General features: G+C 32.8%; 1 protein-coding gene across 4 annotated transcripts in view; it reads left to right on the top strand.

Annotated features, from left to right (window-relative positions):
- The first annotated feature begins 1,963 nt into the window (after positions 1 to 1,963).
- LOC143225331 (muscle calcium channel subunit alpha-1-like) overlaps positions 1,964 to 10,019 on the top strand; it is a 100,243-nt gene continuing 92,187 nt past the window's right edge. For all 4 annotated transcript variants that reach the window (XM_076454533.1, XM_076454534.1, XM_076454535.1 and 1 more), the window contains exon 1: positions 1,964 to 2,079. The gene's annotated coding sequence lies outside the window, so the exon portion shown is untranslated. The remainder of the gene's footprint in view (positions 2,080 to 10,019) is intronic.

The following is a 10,019-nucleotide window of genomic DNA, read 5'->3' as shown; positions in this document are numbered from 1 at the left end:
ATATTTTATATTTTCGTCTGTGTCTTCTCTGATGGAGTGATAAAACTGACACAATATAACCGTTATATTTTTATGACCCTTTTTTTGCCTCCTGCTGATATTCACTGGTTTTATGTAGGAAAACACTTTCGGAGTTAGGCACTTCTGGTAAATAGAGAAGATTAGAAATACGCTGTAGATTGTTTGTTTGTTTTTGAATTTCGCATAAAGCTACACGAGGGCTATCTGCGCTAGCCGTCCCTAATTTAGCAGGGTAAGACTAGAGGGAAGGCAGCTAGTCATCAACACCCACCGCCAACTCTTGGGCTACTCTTTTACCAACGAATAGTGAGATTGACCGTCACATTATAACGTCCACATGGCTGAAAGGGCGAGCATGTTTGGTGCGACGGGGATTCAAACCCGCGACCCTTGGATTACGATTCGAGTGCCTTAACCACCTGGCCATGTCGTACCCCGGAAAACTGAACTCAGTTCTATCGGAAGAAGAAGCTATTCGGTTAATTACTTCAAGAATTGGTTATGGGGCTTTTACTTAGCTGTCTTTAACTTTGAACTGATAGACTAAAGCAAAGACAACTAGTCAGTACCACTCACACTCAATTTGGCCTGGCATGGCCATGTGGTTAAGGAGCTCGACTCATAATTTGTGAGTCGTGGGTTTGAATTCCGTCACACCAAACATGCTTGTCCTTTTAGCTGTGGGTGCATTATAATGTGAAGGTCAATCTCACTATCTCTTGATGAAAGAGTAGCCCAATAGTTGGCAGTGTTTATGTTTTGAGCTTTTTGCTCAAAAAATTTGCTGAGCCCACTTAGGGGAATCGAACCCCTGATTTTAGCGTTATAAATCCGTAGACTTACCGCTGTACTAGCGGGGGACTTGTGTTTTGAATTTCGTGCATAGCTACACAAGCGCTGTCTGCGCTAGCCATCCCTAACTTTGCAGTGTAATGCTAGAGGGAAAGCAACTGGTCATCGTCGCCAATGATGAAACAATCAGGTATTATTATTTTAAAATTAATACTGATTGGAAAAATGTATTATTTGAAAACCTCCAATGTTATGAAGTTCATGACTGTTTATTTAGAATTTCTCGCAAAGCTACACAAGGGTTATCCCTAAATTAGGAGTGAAATATCAGAGGGAAGGCAGTTACTCATCACCACCCACCATTAACTCTTGGACTACTTTTATACTAACGAACGGTGGAATTGATAGTCGCATCGTAACGGCTGTAAGGGCGAAGATGTTTGATGGTTAGGAGATTTGAACGCGCGACACACAGGTTCGAGTTAGCGCACTAACTACCTTCCCATGGCAAGCCTGAAGTCCATTTTCTGCGGCTATTGTTGTTTCGGTTTGTTTTATGTTCAGTTTTGCCTGGGGCTACCTGACTAGCCGTTCCTAATTTAGTCAACATCATCCACCGCCAACTCTTTTACCAACGAATAATTGAAACGGTCGTCACATTATAACGCCACCACGGCTAAAAATGCGAGCATATTTGGTAACAAGATTTTCAGTCCTTGACTCCCAAATTGCGAGTTGAGTGCCCTTTAACCAATTTTTGAAAACAGGTTGTTTCTTTGTATTGTTGTTATTAATCCTAATATGCTAAAAACGTTTATGTAATCATTTTGTTATAATATACTGAATTTTTGTAATGAATATATGTTTTTATAAATACATCTAAAAGATAACTATTAGCAAAAAATAAAAATTCAGTTGAAAGTTCAGGCAACGTAAATAATTTTGTTATTTCTAACCGCTTAGGCTTCACGGACATGAGAAGGTATCTTATGTTAATTGGAAAAAAAAAGTTGTTAGCTGTATGTTCAAAGTTAATTTAACATTTCAGAAATATATATTCTATTTAGTAAACAGCAATTGATTGATGTGTAGTTTGGTTCAAATATTTATGCAGTTACTTGAAGTTCCACTTTGGTATAGAATTTCTTAACTGTGTTTACACCGTTCGAATACCTTATCCTGTTGACCATCTTCGCCAACTGTGTTGCGTTAGCTGTCTACACTCCATATCCTAACAGCGACTCCAACAAAATAAACCATTATCTGGTAAGTACATATTGTTATAACAATGTACAATATACATGTGGTCATTAAAAAGATATGTTATTATAAAGACTCGAATTGGAATAATAATTTTATTTGTATTCAATATACATGTAGATACATGTAAATATATCACAATAAATATTCAACTTAGAATAACAGTTCCATTTACATTCGATATAATTATAGCTATTTATAAGATATATTAAAGATAAAGATTCAAATTAGAAACCTCATAGTTAATACCTTAAATTTATTAATTATTTAAACCAATTTTTTGTACTCTTATTTCCTAAAATATATAGTATTTGATCTTTCAAATCACAGCAACAGACACAAAAAGTAATACAATTTATACATTAAAATCATTGGAAGAAGAGGCACAAAGCCGATAGAACACAATTAATATAAAATCGGACAGAAACTTTGATCTAATCTTTTGCTCTTTTAAAACAGAGCTAGGAATCAAAATTAATATTTTTAATGATTATTGTTAAAATTGAAAATAAGAATACAATAAAATACATACATATTTACAGTTATTAAAGTTAAAAAAATTATTTCACTTTCTGCAAGAAGTGCCCTAATATAATTAGAGCTGTACCTAAGAATGATCCAGTTTTCAATGCTAGAATTTCTAAATCATTTTACTGGCTATTAATCGTTATAGACAATAAGACGTTTTAACCTCGAATGTATAATATATATTTTTGCAACCTTATTAACTTGTACTAAACCCCTAAAGAAAGAAATTATCCGTAGTTTTTGTGTTTTTTTACATCCTAACTCTAATAGTTGAACTTAGCAACAAGTTGAATTACTTTCTATTTTCTTCGTTATCATTTCCAGCACGTTTCACTTACTAAAGAAAAAGAAAAAAAGAACGGAAATATTCATTGTTTCTCTTGTGTTATAGAAGAAGATAAATCAGTGATGTCGAGAAAACCCACTTGTAGAGAAAAATATATATGTAAAAACGGCTCGTTTGGGTTGAGAAAATATTTTTTACGTAGAGGAGCGAACAACGTTTAGACCTCCTTCGATCATCGTCAGGTTCACGTTGTTCGCTCCTCTACGTAAAATATTTTCTCAACCCAGAAGAAGATAAAGTTTTCACTTTCTTGTTCGAAGGTTCATTCTAATAGTGGGAGATGTCGTAAAAGTTCTCCCTCTGGATACGATTTAAAGCGCCCTCCCAGAGTTTCTGGTTAATCACAGCTAATCTAGTCCGAGACTTTTTTTTTACTCCATATCATTTCGTTTTCGTACTTAACAACAGACTTGCTCCATTAAGCCGATAAAAAGACCAGCCTCAGCAAATGTCGTAACCAGGCTGTTCTGATATCACCAAATGACAAAGGGTAGTAACACTAATTTTAACATAAAAAAGGCAATATGAAAGGAATATGATAGATTGTGTGAACTTTGTGACTTGGTCACTAAAGGTTATTTGTGATGCATTCTGACCATTTATAAGCTACGAGCAACTCTATACTGCACCAAAAAGCGTTTGATACTGTACCAAGATCATAAAGACGTGTAGTTTCTGTAATATATTATCTATTAATGTGATATCTGTAAGGGAGAGACATAAATATGTTTCTAAGGCAAACGACGTCTACGACAAACGTTCTTTATAATTTCTTTCGAGTTGCTTTTCTTAATTTCTCTCGACGATTGACAAATAGATTGACTTTATGGCTTAGGAAATTTTAGTATAATCTCGATTGTTAAAAATCCTAATAAACTGTCTATTACTTGGAAGCGAGAATATTTGGGGTTAATGAATATTTTTTCAATTATTTTGAAAGCTGATTATAAAAGACTGAAGTTGTAGTTGTTGTTTTTTAGTGGTATTATAATAAAAAGTCATGAAAAACTTATTGTACTTAATATACTTTTAAACCATTGAAACTGCTGTTTCACTTATATGACGATAAGTCTGTATTAGTGGTATTTCTTTTTTTACTTATATATAAGAAGATTGGATTCCTTCTTTTTTTACCAGATAAGTTTTTATAAAAAAGTTTAACACCCAGACTGAGTAACATGTTTTTGCTCACCAACTTCGTGTGCTAGCCAACCAAGCTGTTATAGGCTTAACATATCGCAATCGTTTGTTTTCGCTGGAGTTTATACATAATCATCGTAAAGTGAAATCGTCGTGATGAAACTCAGTCTGGGTGTTAAACTGTTTTTTATAAAAACTTATAATAAGAATGAAAAACATTAAACATCATATACAGTATACGTAAATAATATTCAGGCTATTCTAGGTTTTAGGTATGAAAAATAAAAACATCACATTAGAAAGCTATAATATTCAAATACTAAGATTGCTTTCCTCATTTCAAGTTTCTGAGTTATAAAATATCTAAAATATAAAAAAAGAAGCAAACAACACAAGTTTTGATTACCTTTATCGGCATATTTGGTGAAAACCTTTAAACGACTGGGGCAACTGATTTGTTGTGATTATAAAATATTTTAAACGGTTTAGTTCCTCAAGGCTACATCAGTATAGGTTATGTTTTGACATTGCACCCCCACCCTTTTTTTAGAAATTAATTTTAAAGCTAATAAATGAGATCTTAATAATAAAGTTTAAAATATCTGTGAAGTAATTCGCACATGCGTGTGTATGTATGCATTGTGTTTGCTTGGATTTTGTACTTAAACTTGTTAAACAAATGGACTTGAAATTGTGCATGTAGGTTCTAAACCCCTAAAATAAAATAATGAAAAGGAGAAACTTTTCGTAAGTCCCCAGTGGCACAGCGGTATGCCTACGGACACACACCGCTAGAAACCGGGTGTCGATACCCGCGTTGAGAAGAGCACAGGCTACTGCATAGATTTTTGCTTAATTTCAAACAAATAAAGAGAAAACTTTTCCAAAAACTCTCGAGGGAACTCCAAGAATAAGGGGCTCAAGAGATTATGAACGTTTTCAATTTTGGCCAGTTTTTTACCGATTTAATTAAATGTAGAAAGTCTCGAGTGGAACCACAAATATGGGGGTTCATGGGATTATGGAGGTTCTCAGTTTTGTCTAAATCGATGTACTTGAAAGTAGAAAGAGCTATTTAATACCATAGTCTATATTTAGGTTCCGGAAGCCTTCAAACTTGGGCTATTACTTCAAAATCAAATAAAATGTATTGGGGCCTCTCGGGTCTGAGTCTATGGACCTACATGAAATTGGCAAGGATATATAAAAATCAATCGAAATAAATAGGCTGGCTTAGGGAGCCCGGCATGGCCAGGTGGTTAAGGTACTCGACTTGTAATCTGATGGTCGCGGGTTCAAATCCCCGTCGCACCAAACTTGCTTGCCCTTTCAGCCGTGGGGGCGTTATAATGTGATAGTCAACCCCACTACTGATTGATAAAAGAGCAGCTCAAGTGTTGGCTAGTCTTACACTGCTGAATTAGGGACGCCTAGAGCAAATAGCCCTCGTATAGCTTTCCGCAAAATTCCAAACAAACCAAACTTTGGTTTAGCTTTTTTGAAATTTTCATATTCGGGTCTTCAGAAGTAGCTGCCCGAATTTACTTGAGAGTCGACAAATTTTTAACATACGTTTTTTCCAGGAGTTTTTAAAAGTGAACTATCTATGCAGGATAAACAATTTTATTATTCATTATAAGGACAGACTTAAAAGTCATTCTTTATTTTCCTCCAAAAGTTTCATGACTTTTTATTTATTTCTGCACTATTTTACCCACTACCAGCATCAAATCAGTGAATAGCTTATTTTTCTCGTAACAAAATATCTTGTACGGTTCATCGGCTTTCTTGCTTTTATTGTACGCTATAAGGACACAGCGGTAGGTCAGAAGGCTTATAATGCTAAAAATGCACAGATTATCCATCGCGTAGATTTGTGCTTTACTGTAAACAAAACGTTCACTGATATATTTGTATCTCGGGACTGAAATGGGTATTAACACTTTCACTAATAAAGCAGAGAACAACGTTTCGACCTTCTTAGGTTATCTTCAGGTTAACAAAGAGAGTTTTACTGGTATCTTTATCAAATATATTAATTAAGAGAAGAAAGGCAATCGGTTTATATTCTTTTATTATTCTACAAATGTTTTGATTTTAAGGTGAAAGTATATACTTATCTAGGACGCGCCCTCTTCAGGCACGTACACGTATTTATTTTATTATACTGTATGGCGTGTGTGTACTAAAAACTTTATCCAGTTTAAACATTCACCTGGTTAGCTTTTGCTTAAAATAGTTCACAAATAATGTGTTGCACTGATAAAGATGAAATTCAAACTAATAATGAAAAATACGGTTATGACATAGTACTTAATTACTAGTGTAGTTTAAGAAAAAATTGAAAAGTAGAATTTTCCATGAATAACGTATTTTCACATACCAAGAAGAAGACAAAACTAAAAATGCTTTTGTTGAAATCTTCATTGTTCCAAAATCCTATCCAGATTCACCAGCAACTTTGTTTTACAATAAGAATAAGATTATGATGAAATTTTCGTCATTAAGTTATCTGAAAAAGAAAGAAAAGAAACACGTGAACGATGTGACAGGTACGTGACCCAACAATAAAACAGTTGATAGTTCACTAATGAGCAAATGTCTGAATCATTAAAATGTTTTTTTCTTTCCATTCATTTCAAACGTGATTAGTAAAATGTTTTGTTAAAGCAGTAACATTTAGTTCGTTAAAAAACAATAGAAAAAGTAGAAAAACAATAGTTAAAAGGCTGTATCTGTATTATAAGAAGTCAGTATTCAAGTAGTGTCTCATTGAAATGCATAAAAAGGGATCAAATTTTGCATAGTAAAATGATATTATTATGAAAACCAATTAGCATCTTGACCACTTGCTATAAGGGTATTTCATGCAAATAATGATTATATTTGAATATGTTGACTGTTTACAATATTAGTTCTGAAAAAAAAGGAATATACTAGTGAAAGAAAGTATTAAAAACATAAACTAAATGCCAAACTTTTCTCATCGTCTATCATTAAACCAAATTCACAGTTCTGAGGTCAGAAACACATTTTTATGACATATAAAATATCTTTACAATACAAGATTTTACTTTATATACGGAAGTTATAGGCCGAGAAACAGTGAGAATAATGAGATAAAATGGTGTTAGTAGCGTGAATATTAAATAACAAGTCAACCTGAATGATCAATGTATTTTTGCACTTTTCCTGTTCTTTTTTTTTGTTACTATTATTTTTCAATGCATTTTAAATATGTTTATATTTATTATTATTTCCTACATAAGCCTATTCATTTTGGCCAAAAGAATTTTCTATCACCTTTTTTTTTAGTCCCCCAGTGGCGTAACAATGCTAAAAATCCGTTTTTCAGTACTCGTGGTAGGACAGCACAGATAGCCTATTGTGTAATTTTTTGGTTAACAAACAGTTTCGTTTGAGAAAGAAAAGTTTGGTGTAGCATTTTATTTAGTGGATCCACGGAAATTTTGTATATTTGTTTAGGGCAAAGCCACACTGGGCTACCTGCCGTGTCCACCATGGGGAATCTAACTCTGAATTTTAGCGATTTATTCTTTAAACTTACTGTTGTCTCATCGGGAAACCAAAGGAAATAAAGCATGGCTGTAGCATGTACATAGATATCAACAAATACATTTGCTGCGATGCTAAAGATACTCCTGGATGAAATTAAATTAATCTTATTAAAAAAGAATTACACACTTTACAAGTAGTCTGAATTCTTCTCTTATATAATTCAACTTTACGCCAACATATAGGTTTCTTAACCCATGACTTCTGTATTTCAACAACTTATAAATCTGTATTACTTAGATATTTTATTACCTCCCATGTTACTGTATGAATATGTTTTTCTATTTAAAATTATTTCGTTTACTCAAATCTGTGAAATTGGCATGTAATAAATACTATTTTTTATACTTTTCTTCAGCAGTAAGTTCCCCTTTTTTCAGACATAATGCTATATAAATTTAGAATATTCAAATAGAATCATAACGTACAAGAATTTCCTTATTATTAGAATGTCAAACATGTTAAAATAACTCTATTAGGTGATATATATCACCTTATTTGCATATATAAAAATATTTTTGTATACAACAGCCACAATCTGAACAGTGTAAATGCCCACCATCTCGTTTCTGTAGACCTGAAACTAGTGTTCAAAAGTTCATTTTTTCAATATTATATTTCAGTGAAACACTACTTTAAAATTGACTTTGTTATTATGTTTTGGAGACCGGTGTTTGCAGTGCTGTTTATTATATATATAAATAAATCATAAATCACTAGGTAGAGCTACCTGTAGACTGTGTGCTTACCAATTGGCTTCTAGCGTTTTACAAATTAACTTAGGCCTGTAGTATAGGCCGTAGTGATATATTTAAGTAGACTTTGGAGTTTTTAATTTAATAAACTGGGAGCGTGAAATGTAAGATAGAGTTTATAATAAATTATTCATATTAATTATTATAATATTGTATATAAACTTTATATAAAATCTGTCTTTATTTTTGATATTATTTGTTAAGGAAGCCCAAGCCATGTAGCTTGCTCACTATGACTGGTTGCAACTGGTATTAAAATTAACAAACATGCATGCCTGAATTTTGAATTTTTTTGTTTATATATATATACACCTAATTGTTAATATGAATCTTTTTCTATCAGTAAAAAGGTAACAAAATGGTATTGTAATTTTCACATACTTTTCTTTAAAGAAATACGTGAATCATTATGCGCTGTATAATATATAATGTTATATATATGCAGGTGTTTTTTGTGATTTAATACAGCCTTAGGTATTTTAAGCTTATCTAGAAGTTTTCACATTTAGATAAGCCGATTTATACAATTAGTGACAATTATACAACTTTATTGGCCCAGCATGGCCAAGTGTGTTAAGACGTTCGACTCGTAATCCGAGGGTCGCGGATTCGAATCCTGGTCGCACCAAACATGCTCGCCCTTTCAGCCGTGGGGGCGTTACAATGTTACGATCAATCCCACTATTCGTTGGTAGAAGAATAGCCCAAGAGTTGGCGGTGGGTGGTGATGACTAGCTGCTTTCCCTCTAGTCTTACACTGCAAAATTAGGGACGGCTAGCACAGATAGCCCTCGAGTAGCTTTGTGAGAAATTCAAAACAGACAGACAGACAACTTTATTACTGTATTAAGCACCACCCTGTTTCTTACTCTATAGATCAGACATATTTTTTGGTAGATTATCATTTATTTTACTCGTTTTCAAGAATTATATTCATCCATAACTGTTGTACAAAACAGTTCACATTGGTTCCTTAGTTATAAACTAGGGAAACCTGTAATTTAATCACTTATTGGAACATGACAGTGTATTAGTGAATTCAGTTTCAGAAAATGGCTAAATCAGCATAAATTTTGCTGTAGTTTATTATGCATGTGGTTATTTTGTATGAACATTTATTTTTTAAAAATTAAGCTTAAATTTATGCAGATGTGTTAAAGTAGAGACATGTCATTGATTTTAATTTGAAAATGATCACTCATTTGTCAAACAGATTGAAATGAGATAAAATATTTGAAACTGAAATGTTTTATAAACTTTTTTCTTTGAAAGGACATTTTTGTTTGCTTAAGAATGTATCTTTTGAACATATAAAAACTGTGAAGTTGAGGTGCTGTTTTAGAACAGCTATATATTTGATCATAATAAGATATAAAAGTTAAAGAAACAATAACTTGTTAATAGATTTGATTTTTATTCATTGTCACCAATTCGTTTTCCAGACTTCATGTGACTGTAACTGTGTTTTTCCCACAGCAAATTTTTTTAATATAATGGTTGTTTGTTGTGTACAAAAATGCTTTGTTATTTTTTCTTAGGTACATCATCCGTTCTAGTATAACCATGATTTTTTTTTTTTTACTTCCAGATACATTTATCTA

Source organism: Tachypleus tridentatus, chromosome 9, assembly GCF_004210375.1.
Source record: "Tachypleus tridentatus isolate NWPU-2018 chromosome 9, ASM421037v1, whole genome shotgun sequence".
Classification (NCBI taxonomy): domain Eukaryota; kingdom Metazoa; phylum Arthropoda; class Merostomata; order Xiphosura; family Limulidae; genus Tachypleus; species Tachypleus tridentatus.
This window is presented reverse-complemented; position numbering and strand designations above follow the sequence as displayed.